This window comes from Heterocephalus glaber, unplaced genomic scaffold (genome assembly GCF_053883595.1).
Source record: "Heterocephalus glaber isolate CG9 unplaced genomic scaffold, H.glaber_assembly_v1.0 deba00001689, whole genome shotgun sequence".
NCBI classification, from domain to species: Eukaryota; Metazoa; Chordata; class Mammalia; order Rodentia; family Bathyergidae; genus Heterocephalus; species Heterocephalus glaber.
This window is the reverse complement of record NW_028258414.1, coordinates 12076788-12091107: the sequence shown is the minus strand read 5'-3', so window position 1 is coordinate 12091107 and position 14320 is coordinate 12076788. Positions and strand designations below refer to the sequence as shown.

At 40.1% G+C, this 14320-nt stretch overlaps 1 pseudogene across 1 annotated transcript; it reads left to right on the top strand.

Annotated features, from left to right (window-relative positions):
- Nucleotides 1-3234: 3234 nt before the first annotated feature.
- On the top strand, nucleotides 3235-13914 carry LOC101697763 (ubiquitin carboxyl-terminal hydrolase 14-like; annotated as a pseudogene). The gene is made up of 2 exons (XR_015446504.1): nucleotides 3235-3411; nucleotides 12131-13914. The product of XR_015446504.1 is annotated as a ubiquitin carboxyl-terminal hydrolase 14-like (transcript).
- Nucleotides 13915-14320: the final 406 nt, after the last annotated feature.

The window sequence follows — 14320 nt, the reverse complement described above, 5'->3', positions numbered from 1 at the left end:
TGGGAGAAGAAAACTACTTTTTATTGCTTCCTTATTAGAAAATAAGGATCATCACTGGATTCTTCAACTTTGTCATGATCTTTTCCCTTTTTACATATTCCGTATACCAAAGCAACAGCAGAAACCCTTACACCAAAATACAGATCAGAAGAAAATTGACTGTGACCAACTTGTGGAACACAGCTGCACATACTTGGCAAGGAAGAAAGAACCCTGGTGTTACTCCTGGCCCTTTAACATCATGAGCAGTTTTTAGGAATGAGAGGGAAGCAGCAGATGAATAAAGGCAGAGTTTGCGTGTGTGCACACACACATGTGTACACAAATATAGATTGTGTGCTAAATGCAAAATGGAAAATAACATAGGCCTTTCCAGTCCCGTTTTATTCAATGGTGTCCCCAGCAAAACTGAAACAGACTTTGTGGCTGGAAATTCAACTCCATCTCATGTTCTGGTTTGGTTATTTGGAACAGAATCATTTAGACCATCCTCTCCAGGTAAATATTAACCTGCTTCTTAGCATGGATTCTGATTCTTACTGCATATATTGACCTTTGGCTCAAGTGAGTATAAATGTACAAATTAAAAAAAAAGATCAAGCTGCAGCAGAAATGGCATTCGACAAGACTCCCTGGGCAGTGGCAGTGCTTGTGCTTAGCATAATTGGCCATGTGGTAGTGCTTTTGTATTAGAGGGCATTTTCGTTATGTATGCCTACATGCACAAACACAGTTGATGAATGAATTCAGCCAAAAGAAGAAGGTAGCAAAAACGTCATATGTAAATAAAGAGCCAAGACTTACGAGCGTTGCTTCCCCAGTTTTATATACATATGTAATTCAGTCACACGTGTGTATATGTATTTATTTAAATGTGTATATATCCCATCCAGATATCAAAAAACAAGGCCCCTTATAATTGCTATCTGCCATCAAATTGTGCTTAATAAATCTGATTTTTCTTTTATGTTTTAAGCAGGTTTGTGATTTTTTTCTCCATGATAGCAGACCTGGAAATATTTTGAATTCTGGAAAGAGTTTAGAGAGTTTATTGCCTTCTTAGTAATTTAGAGCATCTATTGCTCTGCCAAGTCAGAAGATTAACATTTAATAGAAAAAAATTATATATCTGTAATTCAGTCACAGCTATTAGATCAGATGGATTTTACATTAAGTGAAAAAGATGTTGAGCATTTAAGGACCATTAAACTACAGTGCTCTTTTATTAGGTTTTAAGGCCTCCAAGCCAGGGTCCTGCTGCGAAGTGTATTTATTTTACATATACAGAACACATTAAGGGTGGGGAAAGGGCACACATTTTAAAAGAAAATAGGCCATGAAAAAGTGTGATTTTCCACATTGTGAACAGCTACCATACAGCTTCAGTCTTATTTTATAATAATTAGTTTTATGCATCATTAAGTAGCTTTTTCAGAGGCTAGGAGAATAGAGAGCCTACTTTACAGTGCTACCTGCCTGAAATAGCTGTGTCTTCTCTGTGGGGTTTATACTTTGAGAGGCCATATTTTTTCCCCAAGATTCTTAAGGTTGCTAAACACCATCTGATATCTAAATGTGAAAATTCCTTCTCCAGAGCTCCTTAAAGACCCTAAAAACAAAGACCAGGAGAGGAGAAAGTCTAATTGGGTTTTTCTAGTGATTTCTCAATTGTCAAGGAGGGCTCTGACCCTTGAAAAGAATTGCTTGGCTATAGGGAGAGAGTCTGCACCATCTTTCTGATTGCATGCTTATAAATTTACATGGTTGCAACCAAAACATAACAAGCAATATCTTCATATATACTTTTTTTTTTTTGAGACAAGATCTTGCTATGTAGTTAGGTTGGCCTTGAACTCACTGTGTGGCTTGGGCTGGCCTCGAACTCCCGGTAGTTCTCCTGCCTCAGCCTCTCAAGTACTGGGATTACAAGCATGCACTGCCACGCCAGGCTTCTTTTAAAAAGTTATTTACACCATACTTCCCACCCAATTCCTCCCTCCTAAGACTGAGGAAGAGTTTAGGAGTATAAAAGCAAATCAACTCAGGAGGGGGTGGGAATAGAGTTAACGTAATTTGTAACTTTTTTCTCCCTACAATGTCCAAACAAATTTTGTGATTTTTTTTTTTTTTGGTTGCTATTCTAGGCAGTTTTTAATTGCCTCTGACTGAAGTGGCACCTTATGGGCTGCTTAGAAATTTTCCTCAGGATTTAAAAATGAAGCCGATTCATATTCAGAGTCTTCTTGCTAAAAATCTGTTAAGCCAAAATAAAAATGACTGCTACTTAAAGTTTCCCCTCTTTGTTGTTGCTTCATACAATTGTCTCATAGCTGCAAGATTTTATTTATGCACAATTAAGAGTCATTCTTCTTTGGACAAATGGAGGGAGACGAGCCATTTCAGGGCTACCAGTATAAAACCTGGGGATTAAAATATATTGGCCTCAGTCAAAAATATGAGCTGCTCTCTTGAGCTCGGAGGCCTTTTTTTTAAGTGAATTGTTCCAGTTGGCCTTAATCCCTTAGCAGTGTAGCTGCTTTGAAATGATCTTTATTCATTCACACCAATTGACACTTTGAAAAAAATCCCCCAGCTACTGTTCTTCTAAGTCTAAATATATCTTTTAGGGTTGACTGTGTTTAAGAGGCTTTGCAATCTGATTACCCACAATACTATTTGTCATCAGTGTTTTTGGTGTACTGTAGCCAATCTTGTTATTATGATGTACACAGCCTTTTAACAGCAGCAGAGCCCCAAACATTACAGCAACAGGGAGGGATAACCTGGATGGAGGAGGACTCTTCTCCAACTCTGTGCTGTGTCCTGGCACAGCTTGTTTGGTCATGATCATCAGGAAGAGTTCTTTAGTGAGCTCTCACTCTCCTTCCAGACCCTTTTGGGCAATCTCTCCTCCGTGTTCTCTGAGGAGAGAGCAGTTACCAGGACAACAGAGAATTTGAGGAAGTTTTAATTGTGATTTCATGTCTAACCAGAAGAAAGAGCTAGTGCCTTTATATTCTAGGTTCCCAAGCAAATGTCAATGTGCATATTTATTACTCTTGGTCTACCTCATCATAAAAAGGATTTCAAGGTAGCGTGCAATTTTCCCCTTTAATATGAGAGAAGAAAAGGAGGATGGTAAGTACCAAAAGGGTAGGAAAAAGAAGCAGCACACTTGGATCCAGAAAACACATCATTAAACACCATCGTGTCTTGCTTCCTTTTCTGGAGCTGACCTCCCAACTTTGATGCAAATACACAGGTGAGGACAGCATCCTTCCAGAAGAGCACAGTGGTCTCTGAAGCTGACAAGTTGTCCCCCATGGGTACAGTGTGTCAGCTGCTCTGCTTCTCAAATCTCCCTCTGCACATGCCTTGGGGTCCACAGAGAACATCTTCCTGGACATGATGGTGAGAATGCTGTTTTTAAACTTGGAATAATCTGTAGCCTAAGAGATGATTGCACGTGAGTAGTAGCTATCTACATTTTAGGTCCATTTGAGTTCATGAGGGAAAAATCCATTTTGTTTTCTCATCTAATTCTTTGTCCACAGACAAATTTCTATAGTGGATTCCTGTCACTAGTATTTTTTTTCTTGCCTTTCTTTCTACTCTCTTTTTTCATTATCTATGTCCCTCCCTTCAGGTTTCCTGTATGCTTAAAAAGATTCTTTGCTTTGTGAAATTTTAGGTGGGCTCTGGAAACCTCTAGGACAATGCCATGGTTAATCTTGATTGTCAACTTGATTAGATTGAGAAGGCCCAGGAAGTTAGTAAAGCACACTTCTGGGTGTATTTGTGAGTTGTTTCCAGAAATGATTGGTGTGTGAGACAGTAAACTGATGAGCGAGACCCGCCCTGAATATGAATGACACCATTCAGTAGGATGGAGCCTAGACAGAACAAAAGCAGGAAGAGGAAGCCACCTGCTCTCTCTGCCTCCCAGCTGCCATGGGATGAGCTGGTTTGCTCTACTCCATGTTCTTTACCATGATGTTCTGCCTGCCTGCGGTCCAGAAGCAATCTGAAATCTGTGAAATCATGAGTCAAAATAAACCTTCCTTTAAGTTGACTTTCTCAGATATTTTGTCACAGTAATGAAAAGTTATCATATCCCATTTGTGTTCTTGTAAAATTCAGTGTTAGCAAAGAATTCTGCTAAGTCAATTTGGCAGTCTTGATAACTGAACAAGTCCCTCATCCTTTCTAATGCTCTAGGTAAGGTCTGATCACCCTGGCTTATCTTTAGCAAGAATCTTGTTAAGTCAGTTTGGCCAGAATCCCCTTTATCCTTAATGTTTCCTCTTAGTCATTTTCCATCCCCTGATCCTGCTTCTTGGCTGTAAATTCCTACTTGCCCATGCCATAATCAGAGTTGAGCCCCATCTCTCTCCCCGACATGTCCCCTATGTTGAACAAAATAGGTCAAACAGAAAGAACAAAATCTTTCTTACTGTGCAGTAACAAGTGTCATCAAGTAATATTTTCTTTAGCATGATCACCATATGTTAAGTTCCCCATTCTTGCACCCCTGTGCCTAAGGGCCATATGCTCCTATTTCCTTTTGTCTCTCTTCCCTCCACTCAAACATAGAAGATCAATATGGTTTGCTGAGGCATGAATCAAAACCCACTATGACCAAGTTAATTCATACCAGTTGTAAATTATCAATGACATGTTAACCATTGTAAATAAGTTTTCATTTTTAAAAATCATGTTTAACCAATAGTGTGTTAATTAGCAAAGATTCTTAATGGAAAATAAGGCAACCACCTTTATGTGTTTAGGAACTCTGCTTTATGGGTCTTGAGAAGACAAAGAGACATCTGCCCACTGTAGAATTTGAAAATGCCTCATAATTGCTTTTTCCTGACCCTACTCCTGTTGGAATGCAGGTACATGACCCAGGCCAGGTCATTCTGCCAATGGTGCTCTCAGTGTTGATGAGGGAACAAAGAGGCAAAGATGACACCGATCTGTCTTTCTGGTAGCAGGAATGGTCAGGGTTATTCCAAAATCAAGTTCTTGGTGCAGATCTCAAGGTGGCCCAAAGATCAGTCTCTCATACTTGCTTGGAAAACTGTTTTCTTATTAGACAAACTTTGCAGGGACTTAGAAGCTGGTTTCTGTTGTAGCTCAAGTCTGGTTTTCCACCTTCTCTAGAATTCAATGAGATACCAAGTACAGTGATTCTTACAATTTTGGGGAAGATGGCCTCATTTGTGTTTGGGTGGGGAAGATAGCAGTTGTGTTTGTTACCTGATGTGGAGTTTGTGAATGGAGGCAAAATTTTGTGGAACACTTTTGTTTGAGGACCAAATAATTTGCAGACAGAAGTGTTCCTGAACCAAGGCATACTGTATATCATACTTAAATCACTTGCCTTAAAATAAACAGAACCAGTTTCTGTTGCTTGAAGTTAAGAACTTGGGCTGACAAAATTTTACCTTTTGTCCAAAGCAAAGTATATTTAATTTAGAAAACTTCAGAAACACGGACAGGAAGATAGAAAAAAATAATTCACCCTGAACCTGGAGATAATCACTGTGAATGCTTTGGCGTTACCTTTTTCTAGTACATCTGGTGTGTCTATTCCAAGGAAGCCCATCCCGTGGAAAAGGAACAGGGCCGGAACTTGGGGCCACTTCCTTCTTTGTCCAGGGAATCTAATAAATAGGTTTCTGATCCTTGCTGTAAGAGCCTGGAGTACGAGTGCTTGACTGAACTGGATAATGTGGACACGAAGAGAGAGATGAAAGGGATTGCTTTTAACCTCTGTAGCTAATTTAAGAACTATCTACAAAAGGATGCTAATTCTTTGTCATACAGGTTGCAGTTTTCCCTCTAATTTTTGTCATTTTTAACTTTGTTTTTCTCTCTTATTCAGAAGTTTACGATTTGTGTACGGTCAAGTTTGTCAGCCTTATGATTTCTGGCATGGGTGTCATACCTTAAACATTCTTTCCCAACATTTTTTTCTATTACTACTGGTCTAATATTTTTGTTTATATTTAAACAAATAATCCATTTGGAATTTGTTTTATGGAATGGTGTGAGATGTATATCAGTTTGATCATTGTCCAAATTGTTATGCAGTTTTTCTGGTTAATTCAGTTATTTTTTTTATTTTTAGTTCAATTATCTTTATTTTCTCCACTAATTTGTGATGCCACCTTGAATGCATGGTAAATTTCCATATCTGGGACTATTTCTTTTACTCTTCATTTTTTTCTAATGGTCTTTTATTTCCACTTCAAAATCTATTATCTTTTCTCAGCTTTTAAATATTTCTGAAATTTTTCTTGAAGAAAATATTAGACAACCTTGGATCTGTGGCAGAGATATTTTTGGAGCCTGTCTGTTAGGGATTGTCATGATGGAAAACTTCTGAGTATGAGCAGGGAATGGAATGTTCTGGTTAACCTGGGATTCTGGTGTATAATTAACTGTATTAAAGAAACTTTACTTTTTTTTTGTATTAAATTCTTTTATTGGTACATTGCAGGTATACAACACAATTACATTTCTCATTGGGAATTGTACCTTTACATAATGCAGCTTGGTTCTTATTTTTTCCCCATTCCTAGCCCTCCCTTCACACCCTCCACCCTTCCCTATTTACAAAGACTTTATTTCCATTTTTTCCATTTCTCATCATTTTTTCCTTTACCTTCTTTCCTTTCCCCTGCCCCTCCCACTACCCCTACCCCTTTGGACCTTTTCTTCCTATTTTACATTATCAATTATTCATTCTAATAATTGGTACATTTTAGGTATACAATATAATGACATTCATCATTGGAAATTTGCAACTTTACATTGTCTCTCTTGGTTCTTATTTTTCACCCTTGCCCAGCCCTCCCTTCAACCCCTCCAGTCCTCTCTATTTACAAAGATTTTGTTCCTATTTTTCCATTTTCTCATATTAATCCCATTCCCTTCTATCCTTTCCCCTAGCCCTCCCACTTCCTTCCCCTTTGCCCCTTTTCTTCCTAAGGAAACTTTACTTTTGAGAATTCATAGGAAGGCCTGTTAAGACCTAGCATCTCAGGACCATCAGTGCCATCACACCACTGGTTGTCACCATGCTAATGTGTTCCCAGAGCCTGAGCAAAGTACTGGATGCTAAAATAGAATCGGCCTTGTTTTTCTTCATGGATGCTGGGTGTGGAGTGAGTGTTAGAGCCTTGGAGACAGACGACAAGTCTGTCAGTTTGCTATATTGGTTACCACATCCACATTAAGTTGATGAATGGACTTCATGAGTTCAAACTATTGCAGAAAGGAAGTGAAATAGTGCTGAACAATTGGCCAGTAACTCAGTCATTTCCCAGAGGAGCACACGTGTTCTTTCCATCCTACTAAGCTCTAACTAGCTTTCAAATGGGCCCTCCAGGGTGGGATTTCTGCAGCACATTAAAACCACCACAACCTGTGCTCAGGCTTTAGAAGAAGAATCTATACAGACTGATTGCATTAGAGGAAAGGCGAGTATACAGGCCGGTGAGTGAGGGGGCCGAGGCTTTTACACTGCGTGCTTCCCTTGCTGTTTCCCAAAGCTGAGCCGGGCCAGCATCCCAGTGTCGTCACCCTCCGGCTTTGCCTGTTTATCTCCACCACTGGAAATGACCTCTTGCTCTGTTTCTTTCTATTATTATGCATCAAATTCTTCAAGGAGCCATTCTAGATCTATTTCCACTAAGCTTGTCAGTGAGTGCCTGCCAGAAAGAGTATCAGAAAGGCACAGTCTTAGTTTTGGGGGCATATATTAGTTGCCTATGGACACTATTAACAAGTTACCTTAAACTCAGTGACCTAAAACAACAGAAAGTTCCCTCACAGTTCTGGAGGCCCAATCAGATATCAGTTTTCCTAGGCATCCGCACAGTTAAACTTCCTCTGGTGGCTCTAGGGGAGGAGTTGTTCTTGGTCTCTTCCAGCTTCTGGAAGCTGCTGGTATCCCTTGATTTGTTGATGCATCACTCTAATCTCTGCCTCATGGTCAGATACCATAACTAAATGGGAGCAAAATTGGCTCTAAGCTTTTTAAAGGCCCAAGAAAACTGCAAGTCGGTTAAGGTATTTTGTTCCCCTTGAGCTGCTTCTCTGATTCAGAGGACCACAACTTCAGAACTTGAGAGAATGAAAGAGCTGTTTCTCTTGTTTTGTGCTACAGTGAAAATCCTGAGCACTGGCCCACATCAATCCTTTTTCTTTTGCATTTGGGTCTGGGTGCATTTTAGAACTTAGTCTTACCAATTATGCCTGGGTTATAATGGTCAACAGGACCAGCCAACACCCATGGTGGAAAAACTACTACAGTAGAATTTCCAAGGTGCAAAGCTTGCTGAGATCCATCTAAAATGGTACAGGGTGGGAAAAGAGGATAATATATTGCAGGGAAAAATTAACTTTAAATCGAGTGAGATATGTATTTTAGATACTAGTGGGCTCAGCTAGAAGATGGGACTTGCCTTTCTTGCCCTTCTTTTTCTTTTTTATTTTTAGATGAGGTCTTGCTAAGTAGCCCAGGCTAGGCTCAAACTTGAGATCCTTCTACCTTAGAGTCACAAATGGCTTGGATTACAGGTGTGTGATACCATATCCAGCATAGGACCTACTTTTCTGTAGAAAGTTTCTTCTTACTGGACATGGTGTATGTGTGTGCATGGGTGTGTAGATTAGATAATACATATAGACCATCCCAATAAATAAGAAATGTCCAATAAACAAGATTTGGCTCTGCCTCTAAGCTCCTGATTATTGGTGTGATCTTGGATAACTAACTTCACCCCAGTATCCGGACCTGAATAAAAAGAGAGAGGCTTTGATTGTTACCAAAGTATATCTTAGTACAACCATTTTATGAGGTTCTATTCTTGCAATGATTATTCATTTGTCTTGGCATTTGGACCAATAATGGTCTCATTTTCTCTACATTATGAATTTCAGAGTTGCTTTTCCTGACACTAAGCTTTGTCAAAGATGTATGTGTGTTTGTGTGTACATCTTGGACCCCTCACCATTGCTGTTGTGGAGTGATTGTGTCCTTTTCTTCATTAACAGAGAGGAAAAATATAGAGGGGAGGCAAGCATCTCTGGAGACAGGACTTCTTCTGCTGCCTGCTGCTCTACAGTAGTGATTGGAAGATGGGTCACAGTGAAGGAGATATTAAAGTTGGAGAATTCAAATAGTTGACCAAGGAAGTAGCAATTTGGTCCTAGAAGCAGACCCCAAAGTTGTTCCAAACAACTCATAAGTTCACTTGAATCCCGCATCCTCAGAATTCTGTTAGTGGGTGACCCTGTTCCCTGTGTCACTAGCCAAAAATTGGACTGAAATTCTATTATTTCCCCCAAAAATCTAGTTACATAGTAAGAATTTTAGTTATAAGACTATTTGTCTGGTTTAGAAGAAAACTATTTATTGAAAAAAAAATAGTACCTCCTGGAATCACAAGAAAGATGGGAATCTAGTTTTGAGGGTTGAGCAGCCAAGCCATCAGGATGGGGTTGTTAGAGATGTCACTGTCATCCCTGGGTGCCAGGTCCATGGCATCTTTACCATCCTGGGTGCTTCAAGGCCATGTTGCTCACATGCTAATTGCAAGGAGGCTGGGACAGTGCGTATTATCAGCATAGCCTCATGGTAGACTCAAGAAGGTGGAACTCCTCACTTGCAGAAGCTGGCTGAATTAAGAAGGCCAAAATTAAACAAGCAAAACACAAATGCCTATGAAAGTCTTTTCCTTTGGTTTCTGATAGAAGTCCCCTGATAGAAGGTTTCTGCTGTAAGTCCCCTTCCCCACAAAAATCCAAAGCTTATAAATGTGGAATTGTGCTACTGGGAAATAAACTAAATAACAGGATAAGACAGCACAGCTGGATGGTTGGGCCTTCTGAGGGTCCCACTGCAGGATTTAGGTGTATCCAGGTACCTGCTGCCATTTAGGGCCATTTGGGGCAGCTCTGAGTTCCAGCTTAAACATCAAGAATATGACCATAGGTTCTGCAGTAGGAAGGGATTCTGGAACAATACAATGATTCTAAAACTCCCACCAGTTTGTTCCCACTTCATGGTCCTGATCTGAGGAGAATGCCTGAATAGTAGAGACATACCCTCCATCTCGCCTCTCTCCTGTATGTGTTGCCTGCCATTTCCCAACTTGGCTTTATCTGTCCTCTATATCCTTCAGTTCTGTTGCAGCAACAGAAGATAGGAAATTAACCCTTCCCACATTTGAGAAAAGAGTTGGGCAGAGGATCAGGCAATTACTTATTGTGTTATATCCCAATTTTCAAGATGAGATGGTACTTACTGAAAGATTGTACGCATGAACAGTGTTCCTTCTTTCCACATTTATGCTTCAAAAACAAAATATGCAAAATAAAAATCCCTCTCTCTTACCCATTGCATAGTAAAAAATGAATTCATCCATTTCCTGAAGGGAGACAACCAACATCTCATAAGAACTGAGTCCAAGTCAAGGGTCTCTGGGGGCTGTCTACCCCTTCTTAAGTTTGGTAACATTCTTTCTCAAGAACCTATCATCTGATCTAGAAATTACATTGTAAAGTTAACTACCCTAAGAGAGGGGTATGACAGGAAAGAAAAAGAAATTAGTTGTATCTCATAAATATATACGTGGCATGGAAGAAAATATGAGTAACTGCTATAGCCTTACTTTTTGCAACTGGATCCAAGGCTAGAATTAGTATTTGTGACTTTTCTCCTCCACAACATTTAAAATTCACTTTGCCTCTAGCTAGAATCTCAATTGGATTCTTTAACCAGGAAAGGTGACCCTATCCTTCATTTCTGAGGAATCCAAGCCCTTAATAACCCTTCTGTACAACTGATTTATAGCAGTATGCTGGATCTGTCTGTGCTAGTTTGTGAGAATGGGTATGTTTTCAACAGTGTTGTGGGCCATTGGCTAAACACAGCCATTATGAGAAACTAAATTATATAAACTTACAATCAAATAAATTGTTGAAAACAAATGCAATATCTACCCCAAGCCCATCTACCTGTCCTTGTCTATCCTTTTGAGATTAAGTATGTCTTTTGTACATATTGGTAGAGCTATTATGTAACATGTGGTATTGGCATTTTAACCCAATTGTATGTTCAGTCCTGTCATGTGGATAACTTGAAATCAGCCGTGCTGAGAGCTTTTCCACCAAGGCAATTGGCAAACATTCCAGCGTGGTACCACAGACTATAATTTCCATTCATATTTACCACTGATTATCTCAGAACCAGGAGACACTGGAGGGAGCCCTCGGTTCTGCCTCTATTCCTCTTTGCCTGCATGGTGGAGTAGCTGTGTCACAGCCCCAGGGGCATCAGTAGCTAAAATGATTACCCTTTTTGAAATAGTTACTTTTTTCCTTTCAAAAATTTTTATTTAACTGCCATAATATTTGTACATATTTATGAGATATAGTGTGATAATACACATATACAATATGTAAGGGTAAAACCAGAGTGATTGATATTCTCAGCTCTTTTTTTTTTATGCTTTTGGGGATGCAACCCAGGCCCTTCATGCTGAGCTATAGCCACAGCTTTTTCTTTTTGAGACAGGATCTCACTATGTATTATGCTGGGCTTGAACTCACTGTGTAGCCCAGGCTGACCTCAAACTCACGGTGATCCTCCTGCCTCAACCTCCTGAGTGCTGAGGTACAAGTGTGCATCACTAATGTTGGTGACATTCTCGTCTTTTTACCAACTTCTCTCTTTGAAACAACCACAATTTTGCAACTATTATTCTGTCTCCTGATGAAAGCATTCTTCTCTCAAGACTAAAACCTTTACACCCTAAGATCCTTGAGTTGCAGGGATGGGAAGCCACAATTTGGGGTGGAAAATTAGGTGAGATAGTGACAACATTTCCACATCTGCCCTCCATTCCTGGCCCTATGTAATCAGGCTGGTGTAAAGCACATATTACGCCCTTAAGTCAGCCCCTCACCTCAGAGGTGCTGATTCTCCATTGGTAAATCCCTTGAGTCTTCAACAGGGGATTCCATCCTTCAGCAAAGCCAGCTACCTCTGGGTGATTTGGTACAAGGTAAAACTAATGAATGAAGATCATCGACCGTTTTGGTTTTTATTTTGTAGAAAAATGGATTCCAGCCTCGTCGCGCCCGATCTGCCGCCACCACAGCGCGTCCGCCTTGGCCACCGCCACGAGCTTTCTCTGGTCCCTTTCCCTTCGCTGACCTCGCCAGGCTCAGCCCGCCAGCGCCCCCGCCCGCCTCCCGCCCCACCATGCCGCTGTACTCGGTTACTGTAAAATGGGGAAAGGAGAAGTTTGAAGGTGTAAAACTGAATACTGATGAACCTCCAATGGTGTTCAAGGCTCAGCTGTTTGCGCTGACTGGAGTCCAGCCAGCCAGGCAGAAAGTCATGGTGAAAGGAGGGACACTGAAGGATGATGATTGGGGGAACATCAAAATTAAAAAATGGGATGACTTTACTAATGATGGGGTCAGCAGATGCTCTTCCGGAAGAACCTGCAGCTAAAACTGTCTTCGTTGAAGACATGACTGAAGAACAGTTAGCTTCTGCTATGGAATTGCCATGTGGATTGACAAACCTTGGTAATACTTGTTACATGAATGCTACAGTCCAATGTATTCGTTCTGTGCCTGAACTCAAAGATGCCCTTGAAAGGTACGCAGGTGCCTTGAAAGCATCAGGGGAAATGGCTTCAGCACAGTACATTACTGCAGCCCTTAGAGATTTGTTTGATTCCATGGATAAAACTTCTAGTATTCCACCTATTATTCTCCTGCAGTTTTTACACATGGCTTTCCCACAGTTTGCAGAGAAAGGTGAACAAGGACAGTATCTTCAACAGGATGCTAATGAATGTTGGATACAGATGCTGCGAGTATTGCAGCAGAAATTGGAAGCCATAGAGGATGATTCAGTTAAAGAGACAGATTCTTCATCTGCTTCAGCAGTGACACCTACTAAAAAGAAAAGTCTAATTGACCAGTTCTTTGGTGTTGAGTTTGAAACTACCATGAAATGTACAGAATCTGAAGAAGAAGTCACCAAAGGAAAGGAAAATCAGCTGCAGCTTAGCTGTTTTTTTGATCGGGAAGTCAAGTATCTTTTTACAGGACTTAAATTGCGACTTCAGGAAGAAATCACCAGTCTCCAACATTGCAAAGAAATGCTTTGTACATCAAATCTTCCAAGATCAGCCGACTACCTGCTTACTTAACTATTCAGATGGTTCGATTTTTTTAATAAAGAGAAGGAATCAGTAAATGCCAAAGTTCTTAAGGATGTTAAATTTCCCCTTATGCTGGATGTGTACGAACTTTGTACGCCTGAACTTCAAGAGAAAATGGTCTCTTTTCGATCAAAATTCAAGGATATAGAAGGTAAAAAAGTGAATCAGCAGCCAAATACAAGTGACAAGAAGAGTAGTCCCCAGAAAGAGATTAAATATGAACCTTTTTCATTTGCTGATGATATTGGCTCCAATAACTGTGGATACTATGACTTACAACCAGTGCTAATGCACCAGGGAAGGTCTAGTTCTTCGGGTCATTATGTATCGTGGGTGAAAAGGAAACAAGATGAATGGATCAAGTTTGATGACGATAAGGTCAGCATTGTGACACCAGAAGATATCTTGTGGCTTTCTGGAGGCAGAGACTGGCACATCGCTTATGTTCTGCTCTATGGGCCCCGCAGAGTGGAAATAATGGAAGAGGAAAGTGAACAGTAATCTACTTAGCTATTTATGCTTAGGTGTGAAATAAATGTTATTTATTGATCACTTCTATAATCCAGAGCTTTAGAGGAAGATGTTTAGGTGGTCTTGTCTGTTTCCTCTTGTGTGGAACAAGAGAGGGCAGAAGCAGACCGCTTGCGCATCACCCTAAAAATTATGGAAAGAATATTACCTTTGGATTATGCTGTCCTCTATAAAGGTGGCTGGAAGACAGTAAGAGCTCATTTCTTGCATTAATTTTTAAAAATTCTTAGTTGATACGTCTTTCAACAATTACCTTCTGTGATCATTTTTCTCCTTGCCTTTTGGCCCAAGAGTCAGCAATGATGTTTATTGCACATCTGTTCCCTATTGTTTGTTCTTGCATGGTTCATATCACCATTCAGTAGCTGCCCATCCTTTGCCTTATCTAACAATCATTTTTCCAAAAAGGCGGAAAAGGAAATGTTGCTCTCAATGTGTAACTCAGTGCTGCTGTCCACTCCCATGAAACATGGGTGCAATCAAGTATTTGTCCAGCCTATTGCTGGCTTTTCATGACTTTTAAATAAATTGTC